Source organism: Canis lupus, chromosome 36 (genome assembly GCF_011100685.1).
Source record: "Canis lupus familiaris isolate Mischka breed German Shepherd chromosome 36, alternate assembly UU_Cfam_GSD_1.0, whole genome shotgun sequence".
In the NCBI taxonomy this organism is placed as follows: domain Eukaryota; kingdom Metazoa; phylum Chordata; class Mammalia; order Carnivora; family Canidae; genus Canis; species Canis lupus.
This window is the reverse complement of record NC_049257.1, coordinates 27565328-27583394: the sequence shown is the minus strand read 5'-3', so window position 1 is coordinate 27583394 and position 18067 is coordinate 27565328. Positions and strand designations below refer to the sequence as shown.

Sequence of the window (18067 nt, the reverse complement as noted above, 5' to 3'; positions counted from 1 at the left end):
TTAAATGACTATATAACGTTTTGTTTTATAGTTTTACACATTTCATTTTCAGTTAATGAAATTCTTCCTTCTTTCTATTTTATACAGTATTGTTTTGTGCATGAAAATTATCCTAATGAGAAAAATATGGGGCATGTTTATAAGAATACTACTCCCTCGCCTTTACTTTTAAATTAAATATAAAAGGAACAGTTAGTACTCAAGGGTTTTTGAATGGAAAAATTATTCTGAAAATTGCTTTGAGTGGCTCAGGTATGTGTAGTAAACAACTTTACCCACTTAATGGATGGCAAGAGGGAAAGAAATTGTCAAATTTCTTTTTACCATATATTAAGTGTCCATCAGTTATGTGAAATTGTAGAGCCTGCCTTGTATCCCATTTGTACACTGCCAAGCCTGTTCAGATGTTAAAGCTAGCTCTCAGAGGCATCATAAATATGTTTACCCTATATCTTAGATTGTATCCATATGCTAGAAAACTGCTGTTTAAATTGGTAGAGAAAATAACCTTTTCATCTACAATGAAAATATGCACCTAAAAAAAAAAAAAATCCCTCCACGCAATGCTAAAAAATGATTGCTTTTCATGGACTTTCTGTTCCCTCTCCATTCTAAAATTTTGTGTTACTATATTTTACTAGCAGGAGACTTTATGTCCTTTAAATCCAAATGCTCTGGTTAACACTATAAACCAAGATCCAGAAACTATTGAGCAAGTTCCTGACGTTAAAATATCAAATCATTTGGTTTGAACAACTGTCATTATTATAATTTTTTTTTTACAAAAATATGCTTTTGGAGATCATGCTTACAGAATATACTCATGATTTCAATCCCACACAATATTTTAATTCCATAAGGTGTGTGGGTGGCTATTTCAAATTGACATAGTTTTGTGTTATTTTTTACATGCAAAATTATTATCAGATGGAGGGGAAATTAAATATTCCGAGTGTGATAAAAAACCTCAGTGTTCTTGACTTATATTACCAACTGCTAACTATTGCTAAAATTTATCCATTTTTGGAAAATGAACAACCTTGACAACATCAGTAGTCTTAACAAAAAATAAAAATAGAATTTGTCATAATTTCTGAACAAAATTCTTGTGTTAAATGACTCAATATATAAATTTGAGAAAAACCTTGTAAATGATCCATAATCCCATCAAATAATTTACTGACAGTGACTAAAATATTTTATAAGATGTACTCTGATTTTAATATGTGTATTTTAGGCTGGTTGTATAATATATTTTATAATATACATTTTAAAAAGAGAATAAGTATAACACTTTACAGAAAATTTTTACCTTACCTTTCAGTCACTGGCTATTTCAAATGATAGGAAATTAAGCCTCTTTTGTCTAACAAGTACATCACGATATGCTTACCAATAACCTAACGTATCATACCATAGGATCAATTCAATAACTCTCAGTAATTAATATTGTAAGGAAACACATACCTCATATTATGTCAGATATTTTGGCAGATTATCATAGATATATACAATATTTTTTTAATATTAGTGAATTTATAAAATAATGGGGTTTATAAACTCGCTTTTTGGGATGTATAATCTATTTTTTTACTCAAATATAACTGACATACAGTGTTATATTAGTTTTGGGTATACAATATCATGATCCAAAAATTCTATGCATTACTCAGTGCTCATCATATCAGTGTATTCTTAATCCCATCACCGATTTCACACATCTCCCTACCTACCTCTCCTCTGGTAACCACCAGTTTGACCCCTATATTTAAGAACTTTTTTTAATAAACTACCATTTTAAGCACTATGACAGAATAATGTTTAGGTTGTCATAGGCAGAAATTATAGTTACATAATTACTGTGCTCCTCATTTTAGAAGGGTTGATTTAATTTTTTTTTAATCTGACACGGGGAAATATAAAATATCGCTAGTGCTTTATTCTTCATTTTTTCCCTAAAACCTAGTGAAGGAAATGGATTTCTTGGTTTCTAGTGTTTGAGAATTTTGCAAAAGCTCATTTGTGTTTCTCTCTTCTATAAATATCCTTTTTACATCTCTAATGTGATTTGCCATTAAGTTCTTTTATCTTTATTACCATATTGGATTCTTGGTATATTGCTGATTTTAACTCGTTATCTATCAACATGATCCAGCTTTTACAAAATTTTCTCCCAGCCTAGTATAGCCACAGACAGCAAGTAGGACAGAGTGGTCCACCTCCTTGTGCTTGGTGAATTCTTACTAGTTAGTTCAATCACACTACCTATCACCTCAGGATGATTCCTAGACAACAACGCCACCGTTGACTCTCTCTCCAAGGGCCACTGACAACATGAAATTCCTTCTTTAAATCCTAAGGTATCTATTATCTCCCCACACTCCTCGCCACCAAAAAACTGATACTGGTGTCTGTAGCTCAAGGAGGAAGGTATCATCCAAATTTGAACCTGTGCAGTGATGATTATCCTTGCTTGAGAGGTGAAACTCCTTTAGCCAGAAGTTAAGGGGCCTCAGAAGGATGTATTCAAGTCATAATCTTTACTGAAACCCCTATCATCTTTATTATTTTTTTAATTTAAATTGTTGTTTTACCAAACAAGACAAAACATTATTATTTAAAAAAAAAATTAAATTGTTGTTTTACCAAACAAGACAAAACATTACCTCCTTTCATTCCACAACAACTTAATGAACAAATTTCACATTTACGTCACTAAACATAAAACAAGCTTGCAAGAGTGAAGCATACATTCCCTCATCACCTGGGAGAGTTGCTGTCTGCACCTGTTAACCGAGTCCTTTTCTTCTAATTAACCTTTGTTAAAGACAGTCACTTTTCCCATGCTCAGGTCCTCTTCCTAGGGACAGTTAACTCCCAATGACTAGTGGATGTGGGCCCCACATCCCAATTTGGGACAACCCTGCAGGACCACCAGAGCTTCAAAACTCCCCATGGAGTCCCCCTGGCTGAGAAGACTTTGTCATGACTATTTTGCAGTCAAAGTTTCTCTTTACACAATCCTATTTGTAAATCCACCTCACTTGTACTGATATTCAGGTCACTCCCCAGGAAGTTCCTGAACTTCAATCTCTACCTCAGAGTCTATATCTTGGAAACTCAGTTGTTTAGTTGCCCATCACCCATCTTATATACACTATCACGCGTATTTTGAACTTCCTATTATTCTTCCCATTATTCTTCATTCAAGTGAATCATGTTTTTGAAGGAGGAAAAGTAATAAACACAGGGAACACTGAGTTAATCAAATCGCCTCAAGAAACAAATGATTTTTTTTTTTTTAAGTATGGATGGATCCCCACCAAGATTAGAAAGAACCCAAGTTTGGTGATCAAACTTTATAACCTCATAGGGAGTCAAACAGCTAAGTAGTATTATTGTGAAACCACAGATAGAAGGAGCATTTATTCAAATACCCTAAAATGAAGACCTGACCGCGAAGAATAAAATCCATTATCATCTGCCAGATCATTCTCTATATGGCCCTTCAAACTATAAAAAATACAAATTAGGCTTACACATTTTTTTTTTTTTTTTACCACGCTAACAAAACAAACGAAGGGATCCTTGGGGCAGCACTGTGGGCTGTATAATTAATGCTGACCTCTCTGGTATACAAGAATCCACAATTTAAGGAGGAGACAAAGTGTTGCCTTGTAATCCAACCTATGTGAAAGTCAGGGATGAATTAGAAGTCTCTCTGTCTTAGCAAGTACACCTTTGAAAAATTAAGCAAAGTTGCAGCCTACTTTCAAACACCGTTTTGAAACACTGCAAATCCCTTTGCGAGCAGCAAAGGGGGCCTTGACCCTGACCAAAAATCAATAGCTTGATAATCCGTTTTCTATAAAGCTGGCTGCTCTGAGGTGGTTATCCTTTTCTTGCTGTTCTTACAGGATTACAGCAAACCAAGGAAAGTATCAAAATAAATATGAAAAAGGAAAAAAAAAGAAAATAGTTGTCTGTAGACGCTGACATGCTGAGGCACTTTTGTTTTTACACTTTGATCAACTACTTCATTGGTATTATGATGCATTACTTAGCTACTCTGTCTTCAGAAAGTCTACACGGACAGTTTTATGGTCTGGATGCCTGTTTTCCTGTTGATTTTACAAGCAACTTCTGGTAAAACAATTACCATTCCTGGCCCAGTTCGAGTGGTCCTTGTGCCCAGTTCCAGAGATCATTGGTTAGAAAGTAAAATAGAGCTTCAAAATGGGAGATGTCCAGAAATTCCATACAATTCCACAGCACAAAAGGCTCCAGGGAAGGACCACTATTCCTCCATGTAACATGGATCTCTTTGCCTGGGAAACACGTGATGTAATAAAAAGAGCGTAGAGTTTGGATTCTGACATGCTTGAGTACAAATCCAAGCACCAACATTTGTAGACTAAAAAAAGTAAATAAATGTCTTGAATGTTTGAAAACTTGTTCAGAATGGTCAGTCATATATAATATCAAATTAAATTGCAAGTGACTTAGGCTGAACTAGGTGTTTAATCAAAGTGTATAGTTCTAAAAATTAATTTTTAAATTTTTATTTATTAATTAATGCATATTCATTTAATAAGGTATACATCGGAAGGCATGAAACATAGAGTTGTAGAGGATTTTCTCCATAGAGTTGTAGATTTATTTATTAAAGAACAAAAACACATTTTCTTAAATCTCTGTAAATTCTCATTAGCAGTAGCTAATCTGCACATAGCCAATTATTATAAAGCTAATAATATAATAAGACATTTTAAAATATTGATTGATTGATTGATTGATTTCGTGTAAGCAAGGGGAGGAGCAGAGGGAGATGGAGAGAGAGAGAATCTCAAGTAGACCACCTTGAGAGCACAGAGCCCAAAGTGGAGCTCGACCTCACAACCCTGACATCATGACCTGAGTCAAAATCAAGAGTCAGATGCTTAACTGGCTGAGCCACCCAGTCGCCCCTGATAGGATTTTTTGAAAGTCCACTTATAAATGTTGCAGTGAGAGAAACTTCCTACCTTGTAGCAATGCTGGCTACTATACTCCTCACCCGATTTGGGGGCTCCCATGAATTCGTGCCACCACACACTGTCATCTTTCATCTAAGAGCGGCGTCCTTCCTAATACTCAAGGTTCAAGACATGATCATCAGAGCTAACTGAACACTTCCCATTTAGCTGTTGCCAAAATTCACTCCTCTCTCATTTTTATATTTGCTCTAGGAATGATAGGATTACCAATCGGCCATTAAATGAGTGTGTTTCCATCAGAGACATCACAATGTGTGAGTATACTGGGATCGTTTTAAAAAATTATAAAGAATACAAGCACGCTTTTTTTTTTCATGTAACAATGCAGTCGTGGTTGATGAGCTGAAATAAGCTCTAATTCAGACGAAGCTTTATAAGCCTTTATCTTTATTGCATCCTGTTAACATCATGCTTCACTTCTGCTTCTCTAACACAGATCATGATATTTTATCCTAACTCCCTATCACTGGGATTTAACAAATCATAGTATCTATATTTCGTCAAAGAGGCTGTCTTTTTTTTGGGGAAACATAATATCATAGTTTATAGTTGAGTTGATGCTTTAATTAAAGTCAAATTTTGATATTGAAGCATTGAAATGCAGTCCAAACTAAATTATTTCCATTCCAATTAACCTTGATTGCTGAAATCTAGCCTCTTAGATTAAATCTCCTCTGCATTGCCCTGATAAGATACAGATGTTGCCATCCACCCTCCCCAACTCATGGGCAGTTCTGTTCATTAAAATGATTAGCAAATTTGATTTTAAAGGCAGATGCTCCGAAAGCCTTTTTTAAAAAGGCAATCTCTTTTGAAAAATACAGTGCAGACAAATGCTATGTTTGGAGCCGGAAGGGATTCATTTGAATCCTGCCTTTAAACTCTATTAATTTGGCAAATTAATAAACATCTCTCAGCCTGAAGATATTCCCTAGGAATGGTGAATATAATAATAAAACCTAACATATATTAGGCACTTCTTATCTTTCAGGAAATGTTCTAAACACTTTACATTTGTGTCTTTTAAACACACAATAACCATATCAGATCTGCGTTACTAAATCCTCATTATCCAGATAAGTTAATTGGAGATAATAATATCTGCCTCTCTCATTCTTTACAGTTGCAGAAAAGATGCATTTAGTTGATGCGAATAAATATGTCTCTTCAGTACCAAGAAGTACCACAGGATAGAAATTACCGTTGTTTTTCTCCTGCCACTGCCCCTTCTCCCCCCGACCCCCCCTCACTGTGCTGTAGATCACTTGTCCTGTTCGCGAATGTATTAGTATATACCTTTATCTCCTGAAGATGTGAAACAACTTCCATCTTCAGAGAATCACTGGATCAAGGTATTACAGCAGTACAATTTTACAAAAAAAAAAAAAATAATAATAATAATAATAAGTAAAATAAATAAATAAATACCCAGAAACTTGTGAAAAAGTCCTCTTGGTGTGAGACTTTAAAATGGGATACGATTTATGAAAAATAATATATATATATTTGGTCATTCAGAAAACCAAAAAATATTTCTTATATATATTATTTTTATAATAAATTTATTTTTTATTGGTGTTCAGTTTACCAACATACAGAATAACACCCTGTCAAGTGCCCCAGTGCCCGTCATCCAGTCACCCCCACCCCACTCCCCCTCCTCCCCTTCCACCACCCCTAGTTCGTTTCCCAGAGTTAGGAGTCTTCATGTTCTTTCTTATATATATTAGATCTTTGTTCAAGGCTCCTTACTCAAAGCTCCCCAAACCCTTGGCATTTCCTAAGTGTTGAGAGTGATCAAGGTATCTTTTGTTATGTGAATGAGGTGAATTTTGGAAAGCCCCCTAGGTAACCTGAGGATGGTGGCTGGCTGCCTGGAGAGCCAACGCTGTGGTTAGAGGGTTGGAACCTTCTGTCCCACCAATGACCCTCCCAGGAAAGAGAGGGGCTAGATTGAGCGCAATCACCATTGCCTGATGACTTAATCAATCATGCCTGCGTAATGAAGCCTCTAGAAAATTCCAAAAGAATAGGCTTCTAGTTTCTAGAGTTGGTGGACATCGGGGGTCTAGAGTTGGTGGACATTGGAAATCACTATGTCCAATATGTCTGGGGTGGGCTTGGCAGCCTTATCCCTTTCCCCCACACCATGCCCTGTGCATCCCTTCCATGGAGCTCTTCCTGAGTTACATCCTTTTAAAATAAACGGGTGATCTAGTGAGTGAAGTGTTTTTCCTGAGTTTTGGGAGCACTCCAGCAAATTAATTGAACCCAAGGAGGAGGCCACGGGAACCTCTGATTTATAGCCAGTTTGTCAGAAGCACAGGAAACAACCAGGACTTGAAACTGGTATCTGAAGTGGAGGTGGGGAGATATTTCGCAGGACTGAACACTTACCCTATGGAATCGGATGGTGTCACGGTGGAATCTGATGGTGTCACAGTGGGATTAGCTGGAATTGCAGAGACTTGCTTGGGGGCCCTGGGGACTTCTGCCCCCACCCCCCAACACAGTGGAATTGGGTCCAGAACCCTCTTTAAGGTCTGTGGTAAGCAAGTTATAAATGAGAGCAAAACGTATACATTTGAATTTCTTCTAACTAGATATACTGACCATAACCCAAAATAATGGTGTTTGTTTGTCATTATCTCAATTCTCAGCGAACAGGTTTCACGGTGCATATCTACTACCAATAAACAGCCCCTCCACTTCAAGGTAGTCTGAGGGACCCGTAGCTTTTAGTAAGTCATAGAATTAGTAAAGTGTTTACAGACCATACATCATCCAGATGTAATAGAAAGTATCTTCAACCAAAATTCCTAACAACTCATTTTCTAAGGTAAAAACAACTCATTTTCATTCACGCTAAAGAGCTTTAGTATTAGAGCCAGAAAGGTTTCATCAAACAACCCCAATGGTGTTCTCTAGCTGGAAGCCTGAATTTAAAAGTTTAGAAGTATGATTTTATACTTATTTTCTCCTTATATATTTTGAAGCCTCTGACAGATTAGTACAATAATGTGACGTGTTAGAATCAGATTCATAAAGTAAAATAAATCACTATGTCCAATATCCACTCATTTATTCATTCAGCAACTATTTGTTGAGTCATTGACTGTGCCAAACTTTTTTAATGGGGAAATAAGCTTGAGTAAGTCATATTCCTGGCTTCCAGGGGCCCAAAGTTTAGTGGTGAAGGCAGATATAAAAACAGAAAATGCAAGATAACAAGGAAGGAAACAAAACAGAAGTCTGTACAGGTTATGATAAGATAACTTTGTGACCATAACTGAGGGTATATGGTTGATGTCAGGGAAGGTATCATGAAGGTCCTACATGCTTTGCATCAAAGAATGTAAGTGGTTTAGAGGCACCTGGGTGGCTCAGTCGATTAAGCCCCTGACTCTTGATCTGGGCCCAGGTCATGGTCTCAGGGTCATGGTCCTGAGATTATGCTGCGCATCAGGCTCTAGCACCAAGCACGGAGCCTGCTTAAGATTTTCTCTCGTCCTCTCCCTCTACCCCTCTGTCCTCCCCGCTCTCCCGAACGTCCACACTGTCTCTCACAAAAAAAAAAAAAAAAGGAAAAGAAAAGAAAAGAAAAGAAAAAGAAAAAGAAAAGAAAAAGAAAACGAAAAGAAAAAGAAAAAGAAAGAAAAAGAAAAAGAAAAAAAGAAAGAAAAAGAAAAAAAGAAAAAGAAAAAGAAAAGGAAAAAGAAAGGAATATATGTGATTTAAACAAGTGCTGTCTACAGAGAGGGAGGAGGGCAGCGCCTGAACAGGAAGGGAGACGAGGCCCAAGAAGTGCAGTGGATATAGGGGCAAAAGAGCATTCTGTGTGTAGAATTACAGAAAGTGCCTCTGGATTAATGACAGAGCCTGAAGCAGGGAGTGGTGGGCCTCAGAGCCCGTGAGGTAACTGAATCCCTTAACGCTGTTGAAGAGGACTTTTATGGACCACTAGGGTCTTCCATTCAGGCTCCTCCAGCCATTAAACCCTGGTCTCACCAGGTGTCTTGGGTTCCTCCCTGCCTCGCTCCACTGGGTGTGCACCCTCGTGTCCTCCCCATCTATGAACATCCTCGCCACTGACTTCACGGTTGTCTCCCTTCAGATCTCAGCTCATGTATCAGTTTCATAGTGAATATTCAGATGATTCTCTGCCCAGAATGAGTCACCTGCTTTGTTTTGTGCTATCACAGAAGTTTCTTCTTTAACTTATACTTATTTGTATATTATTGGATTAAAGAAGGTTAGAATGTTTCCCTTGGGGCAAGTGGTGGGCTCAACGGTTGAGCATCTGCCTTGGGCCCAGGGCATGATCCCGGGGTCCTGGGATTGAGTCCCTCATAGGGCTCCCTGCATGGAGCCTGCTCCTCCCTCTGCCTGTGTCTCTGCCTCTCTCTGTGTTTCTCTCACAAATAAACAAAAATAAAATCTTAAAAAAATTAAAGACTATTTCCCTCATAGACCTTAAGCTCTCTGAGAACAGGAACCAGTTGATTTTGTTCTTCAGTGCTTACTCGAGTGCCAAAAACACAGTAGGTCATTAATAGATATTTAATGAATGATAGCTTATAAAATAATGCCTGGTGTGGTTCATATGCATCCATAACGCATACTATATAACCCAAATACATGGTGTAAAATATCTGATATATGTATGTATATAGCATTTAACATGTAGAAGGAGGAGGTTGCTGGCCACCCGCCTGGCAGACATTTTGCAATTCAACTTAAGGATAAAAACTCCAATTTTATTGAGGCCAGTGACTGTGTAGAAGACTTTATTCCCTTGACTCCATCGCAGTTAGTTGTGAGACATGAGCAGACGTGTTATCTGAGACTTCTCAGAAAGTTTCCTAAAGAGAGCTGACTTAACTGGGTTGTGTCCCAATTTTTCTTACTCCCCACACTTTTTCTTCAGAGCTGCTTAAAGCTTGGAACCTGATGTTCTGAGATATCTTGGATTGTGACATGACCTTAAAGATGGGAGCCGTGGGTTACAATGAGGCGCCAGAAAGATTCGAAGACGTCAGGTCTAATGACCAGTCTACTTTTGTAATTCTTTTTTTTTTTAACCTAAAGAAAACCCCAAATTTATACCACTCTTGGTAAAATTATTCTAGTTGCAATGAATAGATATTGTCTAATGGGGGGAAAAAGGATGAGTAACCAGACAGGAATGGTTTGAATTGTTGACTAGTAAAACGGTGATGTTCTAGAGGTGAGAGCGGAGGGATGTGCTAATGGTGGAAGCCATCATGAAGCAATGACCCATAATGAATTGTGATGGACTAAATTTGGCCAAAGGTGGGACACACTTATTGTACTGTTTCCTAGGAGGATGGTTACAATAATAGAACGTTCTGAGAACGTGTACTTCTGGGTAAATATGAAGTTTCTAGAAGATACACTAAAGTCTTACCACCAACAGATGACCAGTCAAGGTGTTCAATATATGCAGCCAGGATATTAAGACTCAGGGGACACAACACATCAGTTTATGGAAGCATGTCCTAAACATTTTTGGTGAGGGATTTGGAGAGAATATGGTGCTGGTGAATGTGAATCCCCTGCTGTCGAGTGCTCACCAGCCTGCTCAGAAATGGTCTCTTCATTTAAAACTTTTTTTCATTTTATTTTTATGAAAAATTCACATAACATAAATCTATTTTCAGATCTATGAAAATAAATTAGTGGCATAAATTGTTATGCCACTAACAATTCGGTAGCATTCAGTACATTCACGAAGTCGTGTAAACTATTATTTCTAACTATTTACAAGACATTTTCATTGCCCCCAAATAAAACTCAACGCTTACTGAGCAGGCTTCCCCATGTCCTGTTTGCCCCCTGACCCTGCTACCAACCGCCTGTCTGCATCTGTCTCTATGCACTTACCTGTTCCGGACATCTCGTGAGAATGGTGTAATATATGATATTTTGTGTTTTCTTTCGCTTAGCATAATGTTTTTGAGGTTTATACTCATTGAGCAGCATGTATCAGTACCTCCTCCCTTTTCTATGGCTGTTTCTTTGTTCTTCAAACTCATCTTTTTGATTTACACGTGGAATGATACATTTGCTCTCCTTTCATTCATTCGGTTTCACCTAGATCCACCAGGCTCCCCACTGCCCTTGACATAAACCATGCGAATCTCCCACGTTGATGTTTTTGCTAATTCAATTCCAAAACTTGTGCTCCCTTCCTCTTCCATATTCGAGTTCTTCTTATATTGCACAGCCAGCAACTAGCCTACCCTTTCCATTGAAATTCACGTGCTGTTACTCAGAAAAAAAAAAAAAAAGTGCTTTGAAAATTAGTCCTGTGATAAGATGTTCTGTCAATGAAATGTTATCAGAATATGTCATACTCTCCATAGAGTGAAGGCTTCTTACAGGCAGAACTCATGTAATTTATTTCTACATCGTACTATAAAGAGTCCCCAGTACATCGCAAGTGATTGAAAGAAAAAAAGAAAAAACAGTTTATGGGCTTCAGAAACCATTAAAGTTGCATTGTTGTATTTCCCTATTTGCAAACTGGCTGCATGTAGGGTATTACAATTTACTTGTCGAAGACCTAGCTTCAAGGGATGGCGGGATAGAGGTTAGTGTTCTATTACTTTGGACTAAAGTTTTTGCCCAAAGATTCATTTCCTTTTCTTTTCTTACTTTCTTTTTTTTCCATTTCTTATTAGTAATTGGCAGAGCAGAGCCTGAAACGTGAGCTTTTACCTATAGAGTGGGCATGTATCTCTGTCCAAAAGCTCAGCGTAAGCCGAGATGCATAATTTTCTATATTTTTTACAACTCAATTTACTTTGAAGTCTATTTGGTTTGAATGTTATAAACTTAATTAAATTGAGATTTGTGGGACTTGTCTAGTAATAAGATGTATATGATGGGAGTGGCACTTCTCCTCCATCTTATATGGCCATTCAGAAAGCTGCAGAGATTTCCATCAACGTATTAACAGGCTTCAAAAATTGTTGCTTAGTCATTCTCCTTCCTATCAAGAAAATGTCAAGTCCCATGGTTCTTTCGCTCTTTTTCTTATTGGTTTATTTCGGGCGGGAGATTATTTGGGCTTCGGGTGGGGCAGGGAGGGGGGCGGGGGAGGGAGGAAGGAGGAGGAAAGAATAAGGATTCCGAATTAATTCCTTCCTTCCTTCCTTCCTTCCTTCCTTCCTTCCTTCCTTCCTTTCTCTTTCCATTCTTGGAAAACTGTGACCTTTTTGGTCCCATACCATGCTGGAGCACAGAAGAAACTTTGCCAAGTACCTCAGTTGCCTATACACCTGATGTAGTCAATTTTCTTTTAGGGTCTTGCAGTCTTGATTGAATTTGATATGCAAAATGGGGAAAAGGTTTCTGTTCTTGGAGCTTATAAACCTATATTTATAAAAATATTAGCTGTATAATTGATACATGAAATGGTAAAACAGCTAAAGTGCACAAAGTGGTGGATTGATATATGGGTACTTTGGGAACAATTCTCCCCATCTAGTTAATTAAAACATTCATCAATTCACGTACTTATCTTTTACTTGGTGAGAACATTTAAGTTCTCCCCTCTTAGATCATTTATATTATACAATACAGTGTTATCGATTATAGTCTCCATGTTTTATATCTGATCCTCAGAACTGATTCATCTCATTTCTATTTTTTTAAAGATTTTATTTATTTATTCATGATAGTCACACAAAGAGAGAGAGAGAATGGGGCAGAGACACAGGCAGAGGGAGAAGCAGGCTCCATGCAGGGAGCCCGACGTGAGACTCGATCCTGGATCCCCAGGATCGCGCCCTGGGCCAAAGGCAGGCGCTAAACTGCTGCGCCACCCAGGGATCCCTTATTTCTATTTTGAATGTGTGTTACAGCCTACTCACCCCCAGGCCCAGCACATGTAACAAGGGACTAATCAGTATTTATTTAACAATTACTTCTTTTTGAATCTCCCCACCCTTCCAGCCCATAGATCTTTTTCTACTGCAAGTAAATATAATGAGGGATGATGGTAGGTGAGATAGGAAGTTGCTCTTCCCCAGAGTATAATCTACTAGAGCTTTAAGCCATTCTGTCCTCTAAAATAATAAACTTTTGAGATTCAAAATCCAAGAGACGAATACATCTTTCTATTCCTGCTTTCACTGAGGAATATCTTTCCATAAGATATGCTGAGTGCCATAAGGCTACTCAGCATGTGCCTGGACAGAGATAAGGAGAGTCATAGACAAACTACTGATAGTTTAAGAATATATCTCCATCACACTTAACAATGGACGTTTCAGATATACTGAGCTTGAGCTGAGATTGTGTGTTGAATTCCCTTTAATCCTTTGTCAAAGATCAGGTGACCATTTGTATGGATCTATTTAATGTTCTCTGTTCTGTTCTATTCGTCTATGGCCTATTGGTCTCTTCTTTTCCAATGCCATGTTGACTTGATTACTAAAGCTGTATAGTAAGTCTTATAAAGTCAGGAGTATTAGTCCTCCAATGTCCTTCAGTAATTTTTGGTAATTCTAGGTCCATAGAATCAGTTTTATTGCATTTACAAAATAATTTGCTTGAAGTTTTTATTGAGATTATGTTGATTCTACGAATCAACTTGGTAAGAATTGGCATCTTAACAATAATGAGCGTTCTCATTGATGGGCCTGGCCTATTTCTGTATTTTCTTAGATCTTTGATTCTGCTTATTAGAGTTTCACAGTTTTAGGCATATAGATCATGTGCATATTAGAGTTACACCTAAGTATTTCGTTTTTTGGTATTATTATCAATTATACATATATGATATATAATGTATATCTTTTAACATTTCAAATTCAATTTGTTCTTTGCTTGTATATAAGAGAGTAATTGACTTCTGTATATTAAGTTTATACTCTAAGACTTTGCTGTACAAGTATCCTTATTAATTTCAGAAGGATTTTTTAAATCAAGTTTTGGGGTGATTTTCTATAGTATGTCATTTGTGAACAAAAACATCTTACTTATTCCTTTCAGTAGGTATACCATTTATTTTCCTGTCTTGTATCATTGTACTCTTTAGGACTTTCTAGTATGATAATGAAGAGGAGTGGCAAAAGAGGATATTTCCAATCTCAAGGGAAAAAAGCAAATTCCTCACTTAAGTATGATGGAAGTTGTAGCTGTTTTTGTAAGTGTTTTTTATCAAGTTCAGGAAATTTCCTCTTTTCCTAGTTTGCTGAGAGTTTTTGCCATAAATGGGTGTTGATTTTTTAAAAATTATTTTCTGCATAATTTGATATTTTATTTTATTATTTATTTATTTTAGAGAGATAAAGACTTAGGGGGGTGGCAGAGGGAGAAAGAAAGAATCTCAAGCACAGAGCCCAACATGGGGCTCGATCTCATGACCCTGAGATCATCAGTTGAGCCAAAACCAAGTCAGATGCTTAACCAACTGAGCCACCCAGGCACCCCATTTGATATGATATTTTAAAAATGTATTCCTGTTGATGTGATATATATGGCTACTAATATTTGAATCAATTATTTAATTAAACCTAAATAAAATTAAAAATTCAACTCTTCAATAACACTAGCCATATTCTAATTGCTTGATAGTCACATATGCCTATCATAGCAGACAATATAGATATAGAATATTTCCATCATCAGAAAATCCTATCGGACAGTGCTGTTTATAGAGACATTTCTAAGGCTATGTGTTTTACATTGTTCTTCAGAAGAGATCTAAAGAGCAAAATTTAGCCCTACTTGCCCACAATGATAACGACCTTAAGAACACATGCTTTAGTGGATTTTGCTTTGTTCTCTAGCTCATTCCCAGCTTCCTCACATCTACTTTCTGAGATGACAACCAATTAAACTATTTACACTGAAATCCTTGTCTCAGGCTCTGCTCTGTGGGGAAGTCTAATTGAGAAAGATAGCATCTCAATATTTGTTGATTCTGGTTAGAAAAATGCCATGATGAACTGAGATGCAGACAGAAATAATATCACTATAATAAATTATATGTATGAATTCCATTCACTTGGAGGGGTCTCATTTTATGCAGGGTGGTCATTAAACCTCTCTCATAAGAAAATTAAAAGAAATGAAGGTGTAAATTATAACTGTAGGAAGAGTTTTTTGATTAGAGAGAATGACGGGGATAATTGTCCTGAAGTGAAATGTTTGGTGAACAGTAAGGTTGCCAATGAAACTCTGGGGAAGGGAGGAAGAAGAGGATGGTAAAAGTTGAGATATGTTTTCAGGCCCCAAGATTCGGTTCTTACTCTATATAAGCCGGGAGCTCAATCCTGGCTTTTGAGCAGAATACTAATGGGTTCTGACTTATATTTTAACAGGGACACTCTGATAGTTTCTATAAAATGTGGATAATAATATTATTAATAACTAAAATATGTGTTTACTACATGCCAGGTCCTACCTAAGTGCTTCCCATTCGTTAGTCCATGTAATCCTCACAGTATAACAGGGAGATGGGCTATTATTATCCCATTTTATAGATGAGGAAAATAAAATATAGAGAGGTTAAGTAAGTTCCCCAAAGTTGCATACATAATAATTGATAGACAATCTGGCTGTAGTGCCATGGTTGGTCTTACCAACTATATAACATGTTGGTTGAGCATATTACATTTATTGGAATAAATAGATGTATTAATTAAGAAATATATTATGAATAATAATGGAGATGATCTACATGAAAGACTTAAAAGAAAGGTCTGGCACATAGTGCTCAGCAGTGTTGGTGATCGTCTCCCTGTGTCATTTCTGATCATTCTCACCTTAACTTTTATATATAAGCCATATGGCACCTCGTGCAGTTGGCTTAGTATTTATGCCTTCCCTTGCCCTTGGGTCTTTGCAAACATCATTTTATCTTTAACTTCCTCTTTTCCGAGGTAAATTTTAATCTTTCCCTGGTAAATGTAAGATATGAAACTCCTAAATCTGCTGAAAGACCATGAGGTAATTCTGTTATGTATTATCTAAGGTCATATACTTTGTTTATCAAATTTATCACAGTTTATTTCAATATCTTATGTAACTGTTTGAATTCTGCAAGGGTGGTAAGTTTCCCTCTGAAACAAAGCAATAATCTCCTGTGCTTGTAACTCATTTTTGAATATGTTTCAGACATTTAATGTGAATGAAATTTAATGGCCAATTCTCCCTTAAATAACAAATGGATTCAAGCTGAAATTATTTTCCTATTAAAAAGTTAGTATTAATGTTAAAGTCGGATTAATTATGTATCCATTCCTTTATTTACATACATGCTTCCAATTAAATTGAGAAATTATGGTAAATTTTATAGGAAGTATGAGACAATATATTTATAAGCATCAAAATTAACAAGTTTCCTCCAAAATTAACAAAGTTTCTTTAAAAAAAAAAAACAGATTTAGACTGAAAGAATCGGCATAACATAATAAATGTATAATTTTTAAATCAATCAAGATTTAAATCTAAATCGTTACCACTTATCTTCAGCAAGACATTTAATTATCTCAAGCCAAAGTCCTTTTGTTCTTTTTTGTTTTATTTTGTCTTCTTTTGTTTTTTGAGGTTGGGGCTGAGGGGCAGAGGAAGAGAGAATCTTAAGCAGGCTGTATGCCCAGTGCAGAGCCGGACACGGGGCTCAATTTCACCACTCTGAGACCAGAATACATAAAGAGCTCTCAAAACTCAATAAATAGCAAAGGTTTAGAGGCTTCCTGGCTGAATTGCGAGTTCCATGTGGGAGGAAGCATGTTGGTGCTAAACAGAACGCCTGCTCGTAGTAGGTCCTTAATAAATGTGTGGAGTAAATGTGCAAATGAAAACACGTGCCATGGTTATGAAGTGAATTGTGCTCCCCTCAAATTTATATTTTGTATCCCTAACTCCTAATAAGACTATAGTTGGAGGTAGGGCCATTACGTAGGTAATTAAGGCTAATTGGGGTCATAAGGGGTGGGGACTTAATCCAATAGCCTTGGTATCCTTGGAAGAAAGGGAAGATCTCCCTCACTCCATCCCTTTCCCTCCTCGTTCCATGAAGGCACAGAGAAGCCATAATGACAACATCATGAGAAGGTGGCCAACCACAGAGAAAGAGAGGCCTTACCGGAAACTAACCCAGACCTTGATCCTGGACTGTTAGCCTCTGTGCTGTGAGAAAATGAAGCAATGACTGCAGTTCAAGCCACCCAGGTTGTGGTATTTTGTTATGAAAGCCCTAGCAGACTAACACAGCCATCATCAACAAATTATACATCTCTTTTTTCCCCTTAGGAATCATATTATTCTTAATTTTTTGAGGTTAAGAGCACCATTAAAAATATATTTTTATAAATATACATATATATGTTAGCATTTCTCTAGAATTTATGAACACACTGCGTATATAAACAATATAAATGGCAATAATGCATTAAAAATGCTTTGCACAGTTATTAAACTATTCCATAATATTCCTAAGCATTACTATCTCATAAGAATTTTGGTTGTTTGAATCTGGTATGTTAGAGAATGACCCGGGCTCTAAAGGAAAATAAAAACAAAGTTAATCATACTTGGTGTTGCTTGTAAGCTCTAGTTTTATTTTATTTCTTTCTGAACTGCAATGGACCATAAACCAAAAAGCAGTAATATTTTCTAAAATGGACTGCAATATGATATTGCAAGTTTACTCTAAAATCCCAAGAGACCTACAGATAAGAATCATGATTTTCCCATAATAATAATGGAATTGGCGTGAAAACAATGTGAAATTATGAACCAACTGCCAAAGCTCTTATATTAAAAAAAAAATGTCTTTTGCATTTGAACAATAAAACCTTCAGTAATCATGACAGTTAAAAAGCAAAATGTTGCTCTTGAACAATGAAGTAATTCTCAGAATGTGTTTAGGCCAAGGGCATCTGCGTAAAGTTTATTGCTCTAGGAATACAAAAAGAATACTATTATTTTGTTCTACTTTTACAGAAAAGCTGTTTCCTATTGAAATATTTGCTGTGGCTGGTAGAGCTGGA

At 36.7% G+C, this 18067-nt stretch overlaps 2 long non-coding RNA genes across 2 annotated transcripts; both read left to right on the top strand.

Moving 5' to 3' along the window:
- The first annotated feature begins 4937 nt into the window (after positions 1–4937).
- LOC111094209 lies at positions 4938–6378 on the top strand. The gene is made up of 3 exons (XR_005384863.1): positions 4938–5138; positions 5229–5290; positions 6160–6378. It is a non-coding gene; the product is annotated as an uncharacterized LOC111094209 (long non-coding RNA).
- Positions 6379–7519: 1141 nt separating this feature from the next.
- LOC111094210 lies at positions 7520–17359 on the top strand. The gene is made up of 3 exons (XR_005384864.1): positions 7520–7577; positions 14104–14211; positions 17095–17359. It is a non-coding gene; the product is annotated as an uncharacterized LOC111094210 (long non-coding RNA).
- Positions 17360–18067: the final 708 nt, after the last annotated feature.